General features: G+C 49.7%; 1 protein-coding gene and 1 long non-coding RNA gene across 5 annotated transcripts in view; both read right to left on the bottom strand.

Moving 5' to 3' along the window:
* LOC140428149 (succinate--CoA ligase [ADP-forming] subunit beta, mitochondrial-like) overlaps positions 1–23,763 on the bottom strand; it is a 282,972-nt gene that overhangs the window by 157,243 nt on the left and 101,966 nt on the right. The window lies entirely within an intron of this gene.
* Positions 20,177–21,948, bottom strand: LOC140428152 (uncharacterized). Its single transcript, XR_011948721.1, has 2 exons — positions 21,728–21,948; positions 20,177–21,446 (listed from the first exon to the last, which is right to left on the bottom strand). It is a non-coding gene; the product is annotated as an uncharacterized lncRNA (long non-coding RNA).

The following is a 23,763-nucleotide window of genomic DNA, read 5'->3' as shown; positions in this document are numbered from 1 at the left end:
AGTTAAAACAGCTTTTGAAGACATCCGGACCGAGTGTGCAAGGTTTCTAACAGAAACCAAATCTATTCCGGAAAGCCATTATTAATTTGTGCCACTGGGATGGATTGACAGCTGTATATACGTTTTTCTTTCTTGTTCTTTAATTGGGGAGATAGTAATGAAGGGTATGGTGTATACTGTATTGAGTGGTATTGTTTAAGGGGTAATTGTAAGCTATTTTCGGGTGTGATGTTAAATAATTTATAGTGTGTTAATAATAAAGTTTTGTTTTAAAATACCAATGCCCTATTTCTCTGTGCAATCACTCCTGGAACAAAGTATTCTTTCCCTACAGTCTGCCAAAATAGAATGAAATATTGGGGTATCCTAGCCACTGAAGGGGTCTGGTCTAGGATTATAATAAAATTGGGGGCCTGTTCAGGATCTTAAATATTCCTTATTTGGCTTGGGGTTATTAAACTTAAAGACAGCAAGTGTGTGTGGAATTATTGCATTCTTTCAGATTTTGGAGTTTAAATGGGAAATGACTAGAGATGGCTCTTTCAGTTGCTAATTTTTTTTCTGGGTGTGGAAGAGATTACTTGGGATCATTTGCAAAGGGAGAGAAAACAAAATGTTTTGGCGGAGAAGCTGCAGCTAACCTTAACTAAAGGGGTTAGGATGGTAGAGATAATACAAGCCATAGCTCAACAGTTACATTTGCCAGAGAGACAGCCTGAATCATTGGAATTAACTAGAATTCAATTACAAATGAAACAATTAGAAATGCAGTAAGAAGATGAACAGAAAGAAATAGAACTGAAGAAATTGGAAATTAAATGTCATAACCTGCCCGGATCCTATTGGTTGGGGAGAATTGGTTACCCAGTGTTCCTTGGGGAAGATGAGCTACCCCAATTAAGGAAAGCGGGAGGGCAATTGTTAGCTTTGCAGCTGTATCAATAGAACTGGCCAATGTGGTACCGGCTAGAGAGGGAACCAGTAGTGAACTGGTGCTGTGTATACATTGTTGTAAATAAGGTTACTTTCTGATTGACTCTACACACATGCTGGATTCTTCTTGGCCCTCACAAAATGAAAAAAAGGAGAGATTGGCAATGGCAGAAGGAAAGGAAAAAGAGATGGCTTTTCAAAACGACAAGGAAAGTAGGAAGATTGAGGTAGGAATGGAAAGATTAGCAAAGAAGGGATATGAAAAAAAGGGCATTTGAAGTTTGGAAATTGGAACTGCAAGGAGAACATCAACTTAAAAGGTTGGAGTTAAAGGAAGAAGCTGAGGGAGGTCTAGAGGAAGAAAAAATACTTCCTAGTCAAAAGCTTAGTAGAGATATGTTTAAATATATTCAAACAATGCCAGGATTTGATGAAAAAGATGTAGAAGCCTTGTTCATCTCATTTGAGGAAGTGGCTGAACAACTAAATTGGCCAAAGACAATGTGGGTGCGTAGTGTTGGTTCAAACAAAGTTGGTATGTAGAACTAGTGAAGTGTTTGCATCAAAGTATAAAACCTCATAAGATTCCCCAGCCATACTGAGGCATTAGGTGGAAAAGCGGACCTCCACTCCCAACTGCAGCCGCCTGCGAGCAATCAATGAGGCGAAGGGGAGGACATCAGTGCCCATTCCAGTCTGCAGCTCCGGCAGGTCTGACACCCCAAAATGGCCCCGAAGGGACTGAGCTCCAGTTCAATTTGTAGACTCACCGATATGGTGCTGAAGGAGACCCAAAATCTCACACGCTACGGACATACCCAGAACATATGTACATGGTTGGCCAGGCCCCTTCCAGTGCTCACGCGCATCCCTCAACACCCTTAAACAGCCGACTCATCCTGCACCCTGTTAAATACGCTGGCGTACCACTTTAAATGGAAACACCTAAGTCTTGCGCACAAAGATGTGGCATTCGCCCTTCACAGGACTTCACATCACATCCTTTCCTCCAAATCTACCACCAACTCCTCCTCCCACTTAGGCTTAACCCCTTCCAGGGATGCTGTATCCTCCGCCAGGATCCACCCATGAATTTCCAGAATACTCCCCTCCTCCATCCAGTGAGTGACAAGACCCTTTCCAACAACGACGATAGTGGCACAACCAGGAATGACAGGAAATTCTTCCTCACAAGGTCACAAACCTGCAGGTACCTAAAGGTTTCTGACTATGAGAGCCCAAACTTCTCTGACAGCTCCTCTAAGCTTGTGAACCACCCCTCCAGAAACAAATCCCTCATTCCTTCCACACCGTTTTCTCCCAGCCTCTAACCGTGGCACCTAATCTTGCCGGCTCGAACATATGCTTAGCACAAATCGGCACCAATTTCGACACCGCTCCTAATTTAAAGTGCTGCCAAAATTGTCTCCAAATTTCCATGTAGAGACCACCACCGGGTTACGCAAATATGTCCCTGGAGAGTATGGAAGTGAGACCATCACCAATGCACGCAGCCCTGACCCCCTACATGAACCTGACTCCATCTTTACCCAAACTGCCTCCTGACCCCCGCACCAGCCCAACACCTTATCCAGATTTGCCACCCAATATTAATACATCAGGGTCAGCAACGCCAAGCCCTCTGCAGGACAATTTTCCGAATCCTGGCTACCTTGCCCGCCCAGATGAAGGATGAGATCAATTGCCACCCCTACAAAAAACACTTTTTGTAAAAAATAAACGGTAGACATTGGAATAAAAACAAAAACTGTGGCAGAATGAACTTAGCCTACCAAAAATAGAGAGAGGATATCCCACCTCTGTAGATGATCTTTAACCCTACTCACCAGGCTTGTAAAATTCCATTTACGAAGCCGGGCCCAATCCCGAGCCCTGCACCCCTAGGTACCTGGAGTTCCCGTTAAACAGAATGGCAACACCCCGTATTATCTCCCTTCCCCAGCAGAGTGACCAAAAAACACACTTTTCTCCAAATTAAGTTTTTATCCTGAAAATGCCCCCAGAATTTTCAACAGCTCCATTATATCCCCCTTTGTGGGGACCATGTCCACAACATACAATAGAAAATAGTCAGCGTACAGGGTCACCCTATGCTCCCCCCCCCCCCCTCCACTCACTATTTCCCTCCACTTATCCGGATTCCTTAAAACGATGGCCAGACTTCATCAGTAAGTGCGTAGAATATTACATGCCAAAGAAAGTAGTATACACGTTCCCAACTGAAAATCATGATTTAACCTGAAGATTCGCTCCCTATTGTAGGCCAGGTCTGAGGCATTCAAGGTAGGCAGCCCTGACCTATACAAGAATTCTAGCTACGACCTTTGCAAAGCCATCAGGGATGCCAAGAGATAATACCAGACTAAGCTAGAGTCACAGACTAACGACACGGACTGTTGTCGATTGTGGCAAAGCTTAAATTACATAACGGGCTACAAAGCAAAGCAGACTAGAATCTACGGCAGCAGCGCATCCCTCACCGATGAACTCAATGCATTCTATGCTTGTTTCGAGCAGGAAACCAATAAATAGTTGTCAACTGCCCCAGCAGCCTGGGACATACCCATACCTACCATCACAGCTTCAGAAGTCAGATCGGCCTTATTGAAAGTGAACCCTCGGAAAGCGACAGGTGCTGACCAAGTCCCTGGTCGTGCACTCAAATCCTGCGCAGCCCAACTGGCGGGTGTGTTTGCAGACATCTTCAACCTCTCCCTGCTATGTTCCGAAGATCCCACCTGCTTCAAGACCACCATACCATAAAAGAACCAGGCAATGTGCTTCAACAACTACCGTCCGATGACCTTGACATCTATCATTATGAAGTGCTTCAAAAGTTTGGTCATGAGACATCAACTCCATACTTCCAGAATGCCTTGATCCACTGCAATTCGAATACCGCCACAACCAGTCCACAGCTGACACCATCTCAATGGTCCTATAGTCATCCCTGGAGCATCTTGACAACAAGGACTCCGCCGTCAGACTCCTATTCATTGACTACAGCTTCACCTTCATCAACACCATAATCCCAGCCAAGCTCATTTTTAAAAAAAATTCATTTACGGAATGTGGCCGTCGCTGGTTAGGCCAACATTTATTGCCCATCCCTAGTTGCCCTTCAGCAGGTGGTGGCGAGTCGCCTTCGTGAACCGCTACTGTCCTTCAGGTATCCACCCACTGTGCTGTCAGGGAGGGAGATCCAGGATTTAGTTCCAGCGACAGTGAAGGAAGGGTGATATATTTCCAAGTCAGGATGGTGAGTGACTTGGAGGAGAACCTCCAGATGGTGGGATTCCCAGGTATCTGCTGCTCTTGTCCTTCTAGATGGTAGCGGTCGTGGGCTTGGAAGGTTCTGTCTAAGGAACCTTGGTGAGTTACTGCAGTGCATCTTGTAGATGGTACACAAGGCCGCCACTGTTCGTCGGTGGTGGAGTGTTTGAATATTTGTAGAAGGGGGAGCAATCAAGCGGGCTGCTTTGTCCTGGATGGTGTCAAGTTTCTTGAGTGTTGTTGGAGCTGCACTCATCCAGCAAATGGAGAGTATTCCATTACACTCCTGACTTGTGTCTTGTAGATGGTGGACAAGCTTTGGGAGGGTCAGGAGGTGAGTTACTTGCCATAGGATTCCTAGACTTTGACCTGCCCTGGTAGCCACAGTATTAATGTGGCTAGTCCAGTTCAGTTTCTGATCAATGGTAACCCCAGGATATTGATTGTGGGGGGATTCAGCAATGTGAATGCCACTGAATGTCAAGGGGCGATGGTCAGATCCTCTCTTGTAGGAGATGGTCATTGCCTGGCACTTGTGTGGCACAAATGTAACTTGCCACTTATCATCCCAAGCCTGGATATTGTCCTGGTCTTGCTGCATTTGGACATGGACTGCTTCATTAACTGAGGAGTTGTGAATGGTGCTGAACATTGTCATCCGCAAACATTCCCATTTCTGACTTTATGATGGAAGGCAGGTCATTGATGAAGCAGTTGAAGATGGTTGAGCCTAGGACACTACCCTGAGGAACTCCTGCAGTGATGTCTGGAGCTGAGATGATTAACCCCTGATGCACGATCAATTACTATTAAAACGAGGTAGTAACATAACTGAAGGCTTTAATAGACTAGAACTGTTCCCCAGCAGCTTCGGTACAGAATGAGGGCTACTGGGACGGCACTGGTTCTTATACCCCCTTGTCAGGGCGGAGCTACATACTATACAGCCAATGGTAAACTCCTAGGTTTAACCAAGGTCTTCAGCCTCTCGGGTACTGCAATACCTGATAATACCACATTCACCCCGTTAAAAAAAAGAGTCCGGCGAGGGTGGTGGCCAGTAGTTACAATTGCATTTAACATGGTATGATCAGATATGGAGGTACCGTGATACCTCCTTACAGGGTTGTAGAGAATATTTACAATCGTGGAAGATATATACATTCAGTGTTTATTTACAGTTACAGATCGGTGAGACTGAAGCGATCAGTCGGTCGCGTGGCCTGGTCGTCCTCCTGGATCGTTTGAGCCTCGGTGGGGATTCCGGTGGGGGTCCGGGCGTCTGCGACTCCAGGAGCGTGGCTTCGGCCTCCATGGCAGCTTCGTCACCCCTAGACGGCGCTGGTGGGGAAAAGGTTTGACAAGAGAGGGGGGCGCCTGTAGGGGGCATCGGTGGGTGGGAGGGCCTAGGTAGGAGCGGCAGGAGGACTGACCCTCCTGTGAGGTGCTGGGGGGGTGGTGGTTCGGGTGCGCGAGGGATTCCGGCTGGCCGTCAGGGAACGCCACGTAGGCGTACTGGGGGTTAGCGTGCAGCAGGTGGACCCTCTCGACCAACGGGTCCGACTTGTGCACCCGCACGTGTTTTCGGAGCAGGATGGGTCCGGGTGTTGCTAGCCAAGTTGGGAGCGAGGTCCGGGAGGAGGACTTCCTGGGGAAAACAAGGAGACGTTCATGAGGTGTCCGATTGGTAGTTGTACAGACCAGTGACCGGATGGCGTGGAGGGCCTCCGGGAGGACTTCTTGCCAGCGGGGGACTGGGAGGGTCCTGGACCGTAGGGCCAGTAGGACTGTCTTCCAGACCATTCCGTTCTCCCTCTCTACCTGCCCATTTCCCCGGGGGTTGTAACTGGTCGTCCTGCTTGAGGCGATGCCCCTGTTCAGCAGGAATTGACGCAGTTCGTCGCTCATAAAGGAGGACCTGTGTATCACTGTGTATGTACGCGGGGAAACCGAATAGTGTAAAGATACCCTGGAGGGCCTTGATGACGGTGCTTGCGGTCATGTCTGGTCATGGGATGGCGAATGAGAACGGGGAGTACTCGTCAATCACGTTCAGGAAATACATGTTGCGGTCGGTGGAGGGGAGGGGGCCTTTGAAGTCCATGCTGAGACGTTCAAAGGGACGGGAAGCCTTTATCAGGTGCGCTTTCTCTGGCCGGTAAAAGTGCGGTTTGCACTCCGCGCAGATTTGGCAGTCCCTGGTGGCTGTACTGACCTCCTCAATGGAGTAGGGCAGGTTGCGGGTCTTAATGAAGTGGAAAAAGCGAATGACCCCCGGGTGGCAGAGGTCCTCATGGAGGGCTCGGAGGCGGTCCACTTGTGCGTTGGCACGTGCCGCGGGACAGGGCATCAGGAGGCTCGTTTAGCTTCCCGGGACGATACAAGATCTCATAGTTGTAGGTGGAGAGCTCGATCCTCCACCGCAAGATCTTGTCGTTTTTTTAAATCTTGCCCCGCTGTGCATTATCAAATATGAACGCCACCAACCGTTGGTCAGTGAGGAGAGTGAATCTCCTGCCGGCCAGGTAATGCCTCCAATGTCACACAGCTTCTACTATGGCTTGTGCCTCTTTTTCGACCGAGGAATGGCGAATTTCGGAAGCATGGAGGGTACGGGGGAAGAAGGCCACGGGTCTGCCCGCTTGGTTGAGGGTGGCGGCCAGAGCTACGTCGGACGCGTCGCTCTCGACCTGGAAGGGGAGGGACTCGTCGATGGCGCGCATCGTGGCCTTTGCAATGTCTGCTTTGATGCGGCTGAAGGCCTGGCGGGCCTCCATCAATAGGGGAAAGGTTGTGGACTGGATTAGGGGACGGGCTTTGTCTGCGTAGTTGGGGACCCACTGGGCGTAATAACTGAAAAAGCCGAGGCAGCGCTTCAGGGCCTTGGAGCAATGGGGGAGGGGGAACTCCATGAGGGGGCGCATGTGTTCAGGGTCGGAGCCTATAACTCCATTTCACACTACGTAGCCGAGAATGGCTAGACGGTCGGTGCAGAATACGCATTTATCCTTATTATACGTTAAGTTACGGATTTTAGCGATCTGGAGAAATTTTCGGAGGTTAGTGTTGTGGTCCTGCTGGTCATGGCCGCAGATGGTGACGTTATCAAGATACGGAAACGTTGCGCGCAAGCCGTACCGGTCAACCATTCGGTCCATCTCGCGTTGGAAGACCGAGACCCCGTTAGTGACACCAAAGGGAACCCTTAGAAAATGATAGAGACGCCCATCTGCTTCAAAGGCAGTGTATTTGCGGTCACTAGTACGGAGGGGTAGTTGATGGTCGGCGGACTTGAGATCCACCGTGGAGAAGACTTTATATTGCGCGATCCTGTTGACCAGGTCGGATATTCGGGGGAGAGGGTACGCGTCCAGCTGCGTAAACCTATTGATGGTCTGACTGCAATCTGGGGTGAAGTTCGCAAACAGGGAAGGCGGGTCGACCTTAAGGCTCGCGAGGCCGCAGACAGTAAGGGGGGCATAGGGCCGCCGAATTTGAAGGTCAGGCTTTGCAAGTTACATTGAAAATCCAACCCCAGGAGTGTAGCCGCGCAGAGGTGCGGCAGGACATAAAGGCGGAAATTGTTGAATTTCCTGCCTTGGACCGTGAGGTTTCTCGGCAGAACCCCTTTATCTCCACGGAGTGTGACCCGGAGGCCAGGGAGATTCTTTGGTTTACAGGGTGGGTAACAGGTGAACAGTGCCTTACCGTGTCGGGGTGTATAAAGCTCTCCGTGCTCCCAGAGTCGATCAGGCAGGACGTCTCGTGACCGTTGATGAAGACCGTCGTCGTTACCGTTGAGAGTGTCCGAGGTCGATTTTGGTCCAGAGACACCGAGGCCAGATGAAGTAGTTGCGGGTTTTGGTCGGGCAGCGTGTAGTCGGCCGTGCTGGGGTCCTGGGGCCCCATCCAAGATGGCGTCTCCCATGGGTCGCACATGGTGGTCGGGGATGGACAAAATGGCGGCGCCCATCCCTCCAGCGTGGTGTCCGAGGAACAAGATGGCCGCATTTGTGGTCCGCACGTGGCCCTAGGATAGGGGGGTGGCAGTGAATGCTGGCCGCCTGGGGCCGGAAGAGAAGATTGCTGCGGTGGTCCGGAGTCACCGCTGGAGACCGCGGCCACCGCTCGTGCCTGGCAGACCCCCACAAAATGGCCCTTCTTGCCACACCCTTTGCAGGTGGAGGTGCGGGCCGGGCAGCGCTGGCGGGGGTGCTTCGCCTGCCCGCAGAAGAAACAGCGGGCCCGATGAAGTTAGCGGGCCGTCTTACAGCGCAGGCCTGCGGGGACACGGGGAAAGTCTGCGGGGCTGCCGCTGCGGGATGCCATTCTGCCCAGGGGCCGCCGCGCGGTCGGGCACATGGGATTGCGCGTTTCTGGAGGCAACATCCATGGACCCTGCCAGGGCCCGTGCCTCTCGAAGTCCCAGGGTGTCTTTTTCTAAGAGTCGCTGGCGGATCTCTGAGGAGCTCATACCTGCTACGAAGGCATCCCGGATTATGGGTTCCGTGTGCTCACTCCCTGAAACTTGCGGGCAGCCACAGTTTCTGCCCAGCACCAGTAGCTCACGGTAGAACTCCTCCAATGATTCCCCGGGGCTTTACCGTCTTGTTGCAAGCAGGTGACGTGCGTAGACCTGATTTACAGGGCGGATATAATGTCCTTTTAACAGTTCGATCGCTGCATCAAAGTCTTCCGCCTCCTCAATGAGGGTATAGATCCCAGGGCTTAGACTCGAGTGCAGGAGATGCAGTTCCTGCTCCCCCGAGAGTGTGCCTCCGGCCGTCTCGAGGTAGCCTTTGAAGCACGTCAGCCAGTGTTTGAAAATCGCCGCTGAGTTCTCCGCATGGGGGCTGAGTTGCAGACACTCCGGCTTGATTCGGAGATCCATCCTTTCAGCTCAAGTAGTAGTCTATTAAATTGATGCACGATCAATTACTCTTTCAACGAGGTAGTAACATAACTGAAGGCTTTAATAGGCTAGACCTGTTCCCCAGCAGCTTCGGTACAGAACGAGGGCTGCTGAGACGGCATCGGTTCTTATACCCCGCCTGTCAGGGCGGAGCTACATACAAAACAGCCAATGATAAACTCCTAGGTTTAACCAATGGTCTTCAGCCTCTCGGGTACTGCAATACCTGATAATACCACAACCCCCAACCACCATAACCATCTCCCTTTGTGACAGGTATGACTCCAATCAGCAGCGAGTTTTCCACCCTGATTCCCATTGACTCGTTTGGCTAGGGCTCCTTGATGTCAAATGCTGCCTTGATGTCAAGGGCAGTCACTCTCACCTCAAAACTCCAAAACCTGGGACTTGGCTCCTACCTCTGCAACTGAATCCTCAACTTCCTGACCCATCGACCACACTAAGTAAGGATAAACAACAACACCTCCTCCACTATGGTCCTCAATACTGGGGCCGCGCAAAGCTGCGTACTTAGCCCCTACTTTACTCCCTATGCACATATGACTGTGTGGCACAATTCGGCTCCATCTACAAGTTTGCTGTTGACACAACCGTAGTGGGTCAGATCTCAAACAACAATGAGTTAGAGTATAGGAAGGAGATAGAAACCTAGTGGCTTGGTATAACAACAACAATCACTCCCTCAACGTCAGTAAAACTAAGGAGCTGGTCATTGACTTCAGGAAGCGAAGTATTGTACACATCTTTGTCTGCATCAATGGTGCCAAGGTAGAGCTTCAAATTCCTGGGTGTGCACATCGCCAACAATCTGTCCTGGACCACCCACGTTGATGCTGCGACCAAGAAACACAACAGCGCCTATACTTCCTAGGGAAACTAAGAAAATTCAGCATGTCGACATTGACTTTTACCAATTTTTACAGATGCACCATAGAAATCATCCTATCTGGCTGCATCACAGCCTGGTATGGCAATTGCTCGGCCCAATATCATAAGAAACTACAGAGAGTCGTGAACACAGCCCAGTCCATCACGCAAAACTGTCTCCCATCCACTGACTCCGTCTACGCCTCCTGCTGCCTTGGGAAAGCAGGCAGCATACGAGATGCAAAAGTCTGAGAACACGCACTAACAGGTTCAAAAACAGCTTCTACCCCGCTATTACCAGACTCCTGAATGACCCTCTTATGGATTAAACTGATCTCTCCACACATCTTGACTACTGAGCAGTGCTACTGCATGCTTCACTCGACGCCTGTCTATGTATTTACATTGTGTATCTATCGTATGTCCTATGTCTTTTCATGTAAGGAACGATCTGTCTGGATTGTACGCAGAACAATACTTTTCACGTATCTCAGTACACGTGACAACAAGCTCAAATCTAAATCCAAAGGCTCAATCGCCAACGCGAACAGGAGAGGGGACATGGGGCATCCCTGCCTCGTTCCCCTGTGCAACTGGAAACATTTTGAGCTCACATTATTTGTATGGATGCTTGCGTTAGGTTAAGTTACTATATTAGGAACCTATGACACAAACCTGACCCTATCCCGAACCGTCCAACACCGTGAACAAGTAGCTCCACTCTACCCTATCGAAGGCCTTCTCTGCATCCAACGCCACCATTATGTCCTGTTTTCCCCTTTCAACTGACACAATATCACATTAAACAGGTGATGCACGTTAGAGGATAACCGCCTACCCTTTACAAACCTGCTTTGATCCTCCCAACAACCTAAGGGAGACACTTCTCCAACCTGAGCCGTAACACTTTAGTCAAAATCTTTGCGTCCACATTCAATATATTCGGTTGGGAAACATGCAGATTTGCTTCTTTGGCACACAGTCTTCTACACACTTATTAATGAAGTCAGTTACTGTAGTGGCCTGATTGAATATTCTGCAGTCTCTCCTTCCTTCCCTATGTACGGTATACATTGTTTGTACAGCATGCAAGAAACAATACTTTTCTCTGCATACTAATACATGTGACAATAATAAACCAAATCAAATCAGAAACTCCGCCATGTCTGACTCATCCTCTGATGGCTTAGATCTGTACAACCTTTGATAAAATGCCTCAAACGCCCGTTCATCTTGTCCAGTTCGGAAATCAACTCACCTCCCAGATCCCAAACCTGAACGAACACCTGGGAGGCTGCCTGCCGCCTCAGCTGGCCAGCCAACAAACGACTAGTATTCTCCCCATATTCGTACATTGCCCCCTTTGCGCACCACAGCTGACGTACTGCCTTATCCGTGCACAGTACATCAAACTGTATCTGCAGTTTCTTCCTGATGGCCAGGAGCTCTGGGGTGGAATCCTCAGAATAGTTTAGTCGCCATCGGGCCCACATGACAGTGGTCCGGATGAGTAGATTCTTTGGAGTAGAGGACAGGTGTGTAAAATGTGCAGGAGGACCAGCGAACCATGTCCATATGTTCTGGGCATGTCCAAAACTTAGGGGATATTGGCAGGGATTTGCGGAAGTCATGTCCAGAGTATTGAAAACAAGGGTGGCAATGAGTCCAGAGGTGGCGATTTTTGGGGTGTCGGAAGATCCAGGAGTCCAGGAGGAGAAAGAGGCAGATGTTCTGGCCTTTGCCTCCCTGGTAGCCTGGAGACGATATTATTAGCTTGGAGGGACTCAAAGCCCCTGAAGTCGGAGACCTGGTTAACCGACATGGCGAGCTTTCTCGGCCTGGAGAAGATTAAGTTCGCCTTGTGAGGGTCTTTGTTAGGGTTCGCCCGGAGGTGGTGTTTGCACTATGTTTATTGTTCTTTGTACATTGTTTTTATACTGTTGCTGTTTGTAATGCCAAAAATACCTCATTAAAATTGTTCGTTAAAAAATAAGAATAGTTACGTCCAAGATTTCATCCACCAGCCGTTGGCGTTCCTCCCTTTCTTCCCTATCGATCTGTGCCTTATAAGAAATTCTCCTCTCACCGTAGCCTTCGAGGTCTCTCACAACACCAAAGACACGGCCTCCCCATTCTTATTGAGCTCAACGTATCGTCTATCGTCTATCACCCTTGCCATCTTCGCGGAAAACCCCATATCTGCTAACAGCCCCACATCTAAACATCAGGCCAGCCGTTGAGCCAACCCCATCTCCAAAATCACATTCAACAGGTGGGGAGCATGGTCTTTCGCAGAATATTCCACTTTCTTCACCCCCGGCAACAGAGACCTCCCCATTATAAAGAAATCGGTCCGTGAGTAGGCCTTATGTACTGGAGAAAAGACGGAGAACTCCCTGCCCCCCCCCCCCCCCACCCAAGTGCAAAATTCAACACTATTCCAATCTCCCCCCAAACTCAACTTGTCCGGAATAGCCACCACCAGCCTCTTGATAAAATCTACATCATCCCAATTAGGAGAAAAAATATTCACCAAAACAACCGACTTACTCTCCAACAACCCCACAACTATGACATATTTGCCCCCACTGATCTGCCACCACCGTCTCCATCTGAAATCAAACTTTTGTTAATCAGGATTGCTACCTCCCAGGCCCTACGATCAAAGCCTGAGTGGAACATCTTACCTGCCCAAACCTTACGGAGCCTTACTTGGTCCTTCACCTGCAAATCGGTCTCCTGCAACAGCATCACATTGGCCCTTACGACAAGTGAGCAAAAAGATTCTTGCCCATTTTACCAGCCCCCACACATTCCAGGTCATCAAACTGATCAGGGGTCTCTCACCCCCCACTCCCCTTAGCCATCAACACACCACGAGGGTGCTCCCACCCCCCCCCCACCAAACATCAAAAACCAGAGCCCACCCAAGATGGCACCACGCCCCACCCTTCGGATCGGACAAAGAACAACCCCAGTCACTGTCAGCAAACTACCCCAGCCCCCCGCTCCTCCCCTTTCCCAGAAAAAGCACAACCACTTCCTCTTGAAACAGGATCTTTCTCCGCTATCTCCATCCCCACACCATTTGCACCGCCTAGGCAGGCCAAAACAAGTTCAGCTGGCTGCAACTCCTCCCCCACCTTGCTCCAGTTCACGATCAAACTGCAGTTTGCTAATGAGGTAGCTCACCCACCAGAGTCCCCTTTCCCCTGGTGAACAACAAAGGAAAACAAACACCCCCCCCCCCCCCCCCCCACTCAACCCATCCACCTCAAAGTATCAAAACTTCCCCCGCTCCCTACACCAACTCAGCATCTACTAATCCCCTCTCCACTGCCATATGCCATCACAAACCCATGGAACCTCAAGAAAAGGAGAGAAGCAACAAAAACAAAAACAGCAAACCCCAAACATAATTCCAATTGACAGTAACATGGTACAGAGTGAAAAACACACAACCTATTACAACAATATCCCCAAACATACCCATCCCAACAACAACAGCAAAAACCCTCTTCCACCATTTTCAGTTCAGTCCAAATCCTTCAGCCTTCAGGAACGGCTCTGCCGTCTCACAGAAGTGATCCCTGGAGTTATGCGTAACCCTCAACTTTGGTGGTGATGCACTATCAATTACCACAAAGACGAGAGTCGTGGAATAATCAAGGCTTTATTGAGCAAAGATGTTGTGCCTCCTGTAGCTGGAACCAGAATGGCTGCAGCACAGGAGAGCACACACATTTATACGCCACCTACTGGGCAGAGCCAGCAAGCAGGGATTTACCCATGTACCTCTACTATACGGGCAGTGTCGTAATACATGTAATATACTACTAATGGTGACTACCACATTCACCCAGTTAAAAAGAGTGTCCGGCAGGGGTGGTGGAAAACATTACAAGTTCAGTCAGTCGGGGGCCTTGACCCTCTGCGATCGCCTCAGTCCTGGTGGTGATGTGGGCGCCGACTTGGTCACCTGTGACTCCGGGAGCGTGTTGTCCTCGTCTTCGTCACCCCTGAGTGGAACCAGTGGGAGGAAGGATCCTACTGGAGCGGGGGCTGCGGTGAGGTTCGCTGGAGGGAGGGCAAGTGGCGCAGGGATGAATAAGGCAACCGGGGGGGGGGGGGGGGGGGGGGGGGGGTGTCAGGTCGGGGGTCATGGGTGGGGATCCAGCGGGTGCCAAGTCCTGGAGGGAGACTGTGTCCTGGCGCCCGTCGGGGTGTGCCACGTAGGCGTACTGCGGGTTCGCATGTAGGAGGTGGACCTTTCCGACCAAGGGGTCCGACTTATGAGTCCGTGCATGCTTCCGAAGGAAGACGGGTCCAGGAACTGTCAGCCATGTTGGGAGCGAGACCCCGGAGGTGGACTTCCTGGGGAAGGCAAACACACGTTCGTGAGGGGTCTCGTTAGTCGCGGTGCAGAGGAGCGATCGGATGGAGTGGAGCCCGTCGGGGAGGACCTCCTGCCTACGGGAGACCAGGAGATTTTTAGACCGCAGGGCCAGCAGGACGGCCTTCCAGACAGTCCCGTTCTCCCTCTCCACCTGCCTGTGTCCCCGGGAGTTGTAGCTGGTCGTCCTGCTGGGTCCCCAGGCAATGCCCTTGTTGAGCAGGAACTGACGCAGCTCATAGTTCATAAAAGAGGATCCCCGATCGCTGTGGGTGTAGGTGGGGAAACCGAACAGAGTGAAGATGCTGTGGAGGGCTTTAATTACCGTGGCAGAAGTCATATAGGGGCCTGGGATGGCGAAAGGGAACCGGGAGTACTCATCGACCACGTTCAGAAAGTACGTGCTGCGATCGGTGGAGGGGCGGGGCCCTTTGAAGTCCATGCTGAGGTGTTCAAAGGGGCAGGAGGCCTTCACCAGGTGCGCTCGATCTGGCACCGGTAGAAGTGCGGCTTGCACTCTGCGCAGACCTGGCAGTCTCTGGTGACGGTCCTGACCTCCTCAATGGAGTAGGGCAGGTTGCGGGCCTTGATGAAATGGAAGAACCGGGTGACCCCTGGGTGGCAGAGGTCACAGTTCAGTTCAGAGAGCCCGGAGTCAGTCCACTTGTGCGCTGGCATATGTACCGCGGGATAGGGCATCAGGGGGCTTGTTGAGCTTCCCCGGGCGATACAAGATCTCATAATTATAGGTGGAGAGCTCGATCCTCCACCTCAAGATCTTGCCATTTTTGATCTTGCCCTGCTGTGTATTATTAAACATAAAGGCAACCGACCATTGGTCAGTGAGGAGAGTGAATCTCCTGCCGGCCAGGTAACGCCTCCAATGTCGCATAGCTTCCACTATGGCTTGGGCCTTCTTTTCGACAGAGAAGTGCGGGAAAAGGCCACGGGCCTGCCTGGTTGAGGGTGGCGGCCAGAGCTACGTCCGATGCATCGCTCTCCACCTGGAAAGGAAGGGACTCGTCGACCGCGTGCATCGTGGCCTTGGCGATGTCTGCCTTGATACGGTTGAAGGCCTGGCGGGCCTCAGCCGTCAGGGGAAAAACTGTGGACTGAATGAGTGGGCAGGCCTTGTCTGCATAATTAGGGACCCACTGGGCATAGTAGTAGAAATACCCCAGGCATCGTTTCAGGGCCTTGGGGCAGTGGGAGTTCTATGAGGAAGCGCATGCGGTCGGGGTCGGGCCCTCGGTCTCCATTTTCCACGACATAGCCAAGGATGGCTAAGCGGTTGGTGCGGAACACGCATTTCTCCTTATTGTGAGATTAAGGAGTTTGGCGGTCTGGAGGAATTTTTGTAGATTCGCGTTGTGGTCTTGCTGATCGTGGCCGCAGATGCTGACGTTATCTAGGTACGGGAAGGTGGCCCGCAGATCGTACCGGTCAACCATTCGGTCCATCTCTCGCTGGAAGACCGTGACGCCAAAGGGAACCCTAAGGAAGTGATAGAGGCGGCTATCTGCTTCGAACGCAGTGTATTGGCGGTCCTCCGGGCGGATGGGGAGCTGGTGGTAGGCAGACTTCAGGTGCACTGTGGAAAAGACTCGATACTGCGCAATCTGATTGACCATGTCAGATATGCGTGGGAGGGGAGATACGCGTTGAGCTGCGTGTACCGACTGATGGTCTGACTGTAGTCAATGACCATCCTGTGCTACTCCCCAGTCTTTACTACTACCACTTGAGCTCCCCAGGGGCTTTTGCTGGCCTCAATTACCCCTTCCCGCAGAAGCCTTTGGACCTCTGACCTGATGAAGGTCCTGTCCTGGGCACTGTACCGTCTGCTCTTAGTGGTGACGGGTTTGCAATCCGGGGTGAGGTTCGCAAACAGGGAAGGTGGATCGACCTTAAGGGTCGTGAGGCTACATATGGTGAGGGGGGGGGGGGGGGGGGGGGGGATAGGGGTCCGCCGAATTTTAAGGTTAGGCTTTGGAGATGGCACTGAAGGTCCAGGCCGAGTACCAGGGCAGCGCAGAGGTGGGGGAGGACGTAGAGCCGGAAGTTGCTGAACTCTACGCCTTGGACGGTGAGGGTTGCGATGCAGTACCCCCGGATTTCCATGGAATGGGATCCGGAGGCCAGCGAGATTTTCTGGGTGACGGGGTATACCGGGAGGGAGAAGCGCCTTACACTAGTGGGGTGGATGAAGCTCTCTCTGCTCCCGGAGTCAAAAAAGCAGGTCGTCTCGTGCCAATCGATCCTCACCGTCGTCGTCACAGTCGCGAGGTTGTGGGGCTGGGACTGATCCAGGGTGATAGAGGCGAGCTGCGGCAGATGCTGGGAGGTCCTGGGCTGGTCAGCGGTGGTGGAGGTAGTGGCAGGCGATGAATGGCCAGACGAGCAGGGGTCCTGAGACGCCGTCCAAAATGGCGCAGAAGATGGCGGCGCCCATGACGGGCGACATCAAAGATGGCGGCGCCCACAGGCCGCATGTGGCTTGCGGTGAAGAAGATGGCGGTGCCCACAGGCCGCACGTGGCTTGCGAAGGGGAAAATGGCGGCACCCATGGGGAGTGTAGGAGCGTCGGGCCTGGAAACAGCGGCGACCGACCAGGCCTGGCAAACAGAAATAGAGTGTCCCTTCTTCCCACAGCCGTTGCAGGTTGCTCTCTGCGCCGGGCAGCACTGCCTGGGGGGTTTGTTTTGCCAGCAAAAATAGCACTTGGGCCCCCCAGAGTTGGTTGGCTGCCACGCAGCCCAGGCTTGCGGTGAGCTGGAGTCAGCAGCTGGTGGGGCCCATGATGCCCACGAGGTTGCCGCACGGTCGGGGGCGTAGGACTGGACGTTACGGGAGGCCACTTCTAATGAATTAGCGTGCTGCCTAGTTCCCGCAAGATCAAGCGTGGCCCTTTCCAGTAGCCGCTGGCGGACGTACGCAGACTTCATGCCCGTAACGTAAGCAAATTGAATTAAAAGTTCGGTGTGTTGGACTGCCAAAACTGCCTGGCAGTCACAGTTCCTACCTAGCATGTGCAGGGCATGCCAGAAATCGTCCAGAGACTCCCCGGGGAGTAGCTGTCTCGTGGCCAGGAGGTGCCTGGCGTATACTTGATTGACTGGTCGAACGTAGTATCCCTCCAGGAGCTCCATCGCTTCGGAGTAAGTGGGCGCATCCCGGATGAGAGGAAAAATGTCAGGGCTCACCCGTGAATAGAGGACTTGGAGCTTCTGCGAGTCCGAGGGTTCCTCAGCGGATGTTCGGAGATAGCTTTCGAAGCAGGCTAGCCAGTGGTCAAAGGCGGACGTAGCGTTGGCTGCTTGAGGGCTCAGCTGCAGGCAATCAGGCTTGATGCGAAGATCCATCATTTAAAAAAAATCTGTGCTCAATAAATTGATATAGTATCAATTACCACAAAGACGAGAGCAGTGGAATAATCGAGGCTTTATTGAGCAAAGATGTTGTGCCTCCTGTAGCTGGAACCAGAATGGCTGCAGCACCGGCGAGCACACAGGTTTATACGCCGCCTACTGGGCGGAGCCAGCAGGCAGGGATTTACCCATGTACCTCTACTATACGGGCAGTGCTGTAATACATGTAATATACTACTAATGGTGACTACCACAGCCGGATAGAGCACTCCAAAACCCGTTCTGTTCTTGTAAAGTGCTGCCTTCGCCCTGTTAATGGCCGCATGCATTCTCGCCAGCTCCACCGTAACTTCTTGATATATTCGAATACCACTGCCTTCCCACCTCACCCCTCAATTCTCCTTGGCCCATCTCAGAACCTTCTCCTTCATCTGACAGCTGTGACAACAGACTATCACAGCTCTTGGTGGCTCATTCGCTTGTGGTTTCGGCCAGATCGACCGGTGGGCCCTATCCAACTTGAAGGGAGGGACGTGGTCTTCCTCCTCCACCAGCTTGCGAACATCAAAAGGTACTCCATTGGCCTAGTGCCCTCCACCCCCACAGGCATCCTCACAATACTTAGGTTCTGCCACCACAACCTATTTTCTAGGTCCTCTGCCTTCGCTCTCATGCCTTTCTTCCGGTCCTCCATCAGCGCTGCTTTGAGCAAGGTGAGCTGGTCACTGTGGCTCGACAGTGCTTCCTCCACCCCCTTCAAAACCTTACCATGCTCTCACACCGTCTCCCAAGTCCTACCAAGTGCCTCCTTTATCGTGGCCACGGAGTCCTCCATCGACTGTTTGAGAGTCTCAAGTATCTCCCTCCCTTGCCGTCCAAAGTGTTTGCTGAACTGCTTTTCTAATTCAGCCACCATCACCTTCGTCAGCATATCCACCGTAATAGGCACGGCCCCACCCGGTGTGCTTGCCACCACGATCTTCCCTCTCGATGCACTCCTCACTGTGCTCCACTCTGCCAGTGAGCTAGGGTTCGCACCTTTCTTCTTGATATTCTTTTTTTGGTTCTTGGACATCCTTTAATAATCAAGTCTCAATGGGGATGAGTTTGCTTACAAAGTCTCCCTGAAAATCGGGTGAAAAGGACCAAAAACCAAGAACTCTGGCGGAAGCTACCCAATGTGCGACCTTGTCCTACATGTCGCCACCAGAAGAATCAGAAAAACCATACCAAGTGCATATGAACTAGTTCCAGAAGCCTTCAGCAGAAAGTTAATATATCTGAGGAAAGAAACAGGTCAGACATATATCGAATTCAAAAGAATTAAAGAAAATATTTTTGATAAGAGCATTAAAAATAGACCAAACGTATGGCACTCTTAGGCAAACAATTATTTTAGAAGAATTTAAAGATTCACTTCCCATAGTAGAGAGAACTAATGTGAAAGAGCAATGAGTTAAAACTGCTAGATTGGCAAGTCTAATTTTCAACATCAATTTCAATCTGTGAAGGATAGAAACTAGGGAAATGAGAAATTCACAAGTGGTCAACGCAAAGGAAGTTTAGTTGATGATGTTAAGGAGAGTGTGTCTCAGAATAAAAAGGAAATCTATGAGAGCGGAAGGGAGATAAGAAAATTGAAGTGTTTTCACTGTAATAAAGTTGGACAGTGAAGTCACAATGTTGGTGGCTTAAGAAAAGTACTGGGAAGACAGACTCGGTAAATAGGATAAGCCAGTATGATTTATTAAAGTGTGAAGAAAAATCATTGTCCCAGTGGAAGAGGTGCAACAGAGTGAACAGCCTGTCAAGAGACTGGAGAATATGTGGGGGCCAGAAATTTAAGGATTTTATTTGTGAGTGTGTGGTTTACTCATGTGTACCAGGTGGATTGGGTAAGGTGATTAAGATCTTAAGGGATACAGGAGCAGGTCAATCCTTAATGGGCAGAGAGAAGGAAATATGTAGTTTGGAAGGAGTATTGCCAGAAAGGTGGTAATATGTGGAATTAGTGGTGCGAGGAGTAGTGGGCCACTATGTAAGGCAAGGTTACAGAGTCTGCTGAAAAGTGGTGAATAGGTGGTAGGAGTAATAGAAACATTATCTTTTTATGGGGTACAATTTATCCTAGGTAATGGTATAGCTGGATCACAGGTGGGAGGGCAGCCTACTGTGGTTGAAAAGCCAGTGGCAAGTCAAATAACTGAGGTGTTGCAAGAAGCACATCCTGGAGTGTTTCCTGATTGAGTGATGACAAAATCACAAAGCCATAGTTTCAGACAAGAGGAAGAGAAATTGAGCAATACTGATAGGGAGGCACAGGTTCAGTTGTCAGAAATCACATTTGATCAGATGGTTGGTAAAGAACAGCAGCAGGTGGTGGAGGAAGCAGGTAATAATAATCTTTATTGTCACAAGTAGGCTTACATTAATACTGCAATGAAGTTATTGTGAAAATCCCCGAGTCGCCACATTCCGGTGCCTGTTCAGGTACACAGGAAGAATTCAGAATGTCCAAATTACGTAACAGCACGTCTTTCGGGACTTGTGGGAGGAAACCGGAGCACCCAGAGGAAACCCACGCAGACACAGGGAGAACATGCAGACTCCACACAGACAGTGACCCAAGCCAGGAATTGAACCTGGGATCCTGGAGCTGTGTCATTAGTTAAAGCAAGGTGGTTGAAATACAATAGAAAGATTCAGCAATAAAGCAATTGCGTCAAAAATGCATATAATGAAATAGAATCCGAGTGTATACCAGAGTGTTAGAAATAATGTATTAATAAGAGAGGGGAGACGTTAACATATTCAAGGAAATGAGAAGTTCACCAAGTGGTGTTACCAATGGGTTATAAAAAAGGAAGGTAGTGCTTGAGGGGCTCATTTGGGAATAAGGAAAACTCAAAGCAAAAATACGAAAATACTTTTATTGGCCTGGACTGCACAAGGATGTGGTTGAATTTTGCCGTACGTGTCACACATGTCAGGTGATTTTCCTTAAAATTTAAAGTATCCAATTCCTTTTTTTTTTTCAATTAAGGGGCAATTTATCATGGCCAATTCACCTACCCTGCACATCTTTGGGTTGTGGGGTTGAGACCCATGCAAACAAGGGGAGAATGTGCAAAACTTCACACAGTGACCCGGACTCAGGATCGAACAAGGGTCCTCAGCGCTGTGAGGCAGCAGTGCTAACCCACCGTGCCGTCCTACACACCAGGTAATAGGCAAATCTGATGCCAATCATTTTCAAACCCAGGGTCACAACCTGCAGTTGGGCCGCGGGCGGGTGTTGGGAGAGTCGCGGGGCCATGCATTGTGACGCTCCCAATCAGCACAACCGGATTTCAAAAATACCGGCTGCAACCGGCTTTGAGAATGCCGGCTGTTCCGCACATGCGTGCTCCCTCAGCACCACACAGACCCGGAGCCCAACGGGGCAGAAAGCCTCCTCCTGACGTCAACGTGCTAACCCAGAGGCAGATTTTTTTTTTTTTTCTTTTAAATCGTTGGAGTCTTCCTGCCTGGACTGGCGGCAGAGAGAAGGTCACGCTGACGTCACATGTTCTGGGAGCGAGAGAGATTCCTCCATTTTGCAGCTGCCAGCAGTGCTGGTGTGAACTCCAAGGTCCAATGTGAACAACACATGAAGAAGCTGAAAACAGGAACAAAGCAGCATAAAGATGATTACTTGAGGTATGGGTTATTAATTGTGTCACTCCAAATCAGGATTCAAAATTCACGTGTTATGTATACAGGGAAGTATTGAAATTTTAAAACCCTCGAAACCTCAAAGACATTTGAAGAGTTCGAGGACAAACCTCATTATTTTTTTCAACGATGCAATGAGATCTAAACTCATCACCTGAAGTCATCATCAGAAATGTAACATTGAATAACAAAGCAAGTGAGATCATGAGGACCAGGCAGGCTTACCTGCAAGTTAAAGGTAAATGAAAATGGTGAGTCACGAGCGTCGGCTGGCGTGGGTCGCAAAGGTTGGCTGGCGTGGGTTGCGAAGGATGGTTGGTTAGTAAAAATGGGTCCCAGGCTAAAAAGTTTGAAAAACACTGCCTCAAGTGGTAATCAAACCAGCACCGTTAATATCCATTCCAGCATTTGAGGAACCTTTTACTAGGGTCTTAATTAACTGCATAGGAGCCCTGCCTAAAACCAAACGTGGGAATCAGTATCTGTTGACCATAATGGATGTGACTACTAGATTTCCAGAGGCAATTCCATTAAGAACATTACATCCAAGAGGGTTTCAGAGGAGTTAACCAGATTTTTTACTAGATATGGACTACCAAAAGAAATTCAATCAGATCAGGGATCCAATTTTATATCAAAGTTATTCAAGGAAGTTAAGTATAGCTTAGGAATAATGCAAATTTCCTCAACGGTGTATCATCCGGAATCACAAGTGGCATGTGAAAGATGGCACCAAACTCTAAAGACCATGTTGAGGGCTGATAGTCAGGTTTGCCCAGAGGATTGGGATAAAGGAATTTCATTTGTACTATTTGCAATTAGGGTTGCACCAAATTAATCAACTAAATTCAGCCCTTTTGAATTGATCTTTGGTCATGAGGTGAGAGGACCACTTAAATTGATCAAAGAGAAATTGGTGGGTCAGTGTTCAGAGACTATGTTGTTGACTATGTGTCAAACTTTAGGGAGAGATTTACTAGGACTGGTAAGTTGGCGAGGAAACATTGAAAATTGTCATGAAACATGATGGAAAAAAAGTGGATAAAAGATCAAAAATTCATAGTTTTGGCGGTGCCACGGGGCCCAGTGGTTAGCACTGCTGCCTCATGGGTGCAGATGACCCAGGTTCGATCGTGGCCCCAGTTTACTGTCCATGTGGAGTTTGCCCATTCTCCTCATATCTGCGTGGGTCTCACCCCCCAACCCAAAGATGTGCAGGGTAGGTGGACTGGCCACGCTAAATTGACCCTTAATTGGAAAAAAAAGAATTGGGTACTCGAAAGTACTAGTTTTGTTACCAGTGGTAGGTGAACCATTAAAAGCAAGATTTAGTGGGTTACCAAATTGAAAGGAAATCGAGAGGGATGAATTATTTGATAAGAACGCCAGTCAGAAGAAAAACTCAGTGTCATGTTAATATGCTCAAAAGGTTTTTCTATAAAGGAAAGAAAGATGCTGTTAGTTTTATAACTCAGGGAGATGAGATAAATCCAGATAATTCTCAATTTGACATTCTTCAAATTAAATTGGATACGCACTGCATGGTGGCATTGTGGTTAGAACTGCTGCCTCACGGCGCCGAGGACCTGAGTTCGATCCTGGCCCGAGTCACTGTCCGTGTGGCGTTTACACATTCTCCCCATGTCTGCATGGGTCTCATCCCCACAACCCAAAAATGTGAAGGGTAGGTTGATTGACCACACTAAATTGCCCCTTAATTGTAAAAAATAATTGGGTACTCAATTTTTAATTTTTTTTTTATTTAAATTTTACTTGGATGCATACATAGAAACATACATAGAAACTAGAAGCAGGAGAACAACATTCAGCCCTTCGAGACTGCTCCGCAATTTATTATGATCATGGCTGATCATCAAATTCAATACCCTGATCCCACCTCCCCCCCCCCCCCCCCCCCCCCCCCCCCATATCCCTCGATCCCTTTAGCCCAAAGAGCTATATCCAATTCCTTCTTGAAATTACACAACATTTGGCCTCAACAATGTTCTGTAGTAGTGAATTCCACAGATTCACCGCTCTCTTGGTTGAGAAATTTCTTCTCGCATCAGTCATAAAAGGTTTACCCCCTTATCCTCAAACTATGATTCCTACTTCTGGACTCCCTCATCATTAGGAACATTCTTTCTGAATGTACCCAGTCCAATCCTGTCAGAATTTTGTACGTTTCTATGAGAATCGCTCTCACTCTTCTAAACTCCAATTGATATAATCCAAACCAATTTAGTCTCTCCTCATATGAC

The sequence above is a fragment of the Scyliorhinus torazame genome, chromosome 8 (genome assembly GCF_047496885.1).
Source record: "Scyliorhinus torazame isolate Kashiwa2021f chromosome 8, sScyTor2.1, whole genome shotgun sequence".
In the NCBI taxonomy this organism is placed as follows: Eukaryota; Metazoa; Chordata; class Chondrichthyes; order Carcharhiniformes; family Scyliorhinidae; genus Scyliorhinus; species Scyliorhinus torazame.
Note: the sequence above shows the minus strand (reverse complement) of the source record. Positions and strands in the feature narration are given on the sequence as shown.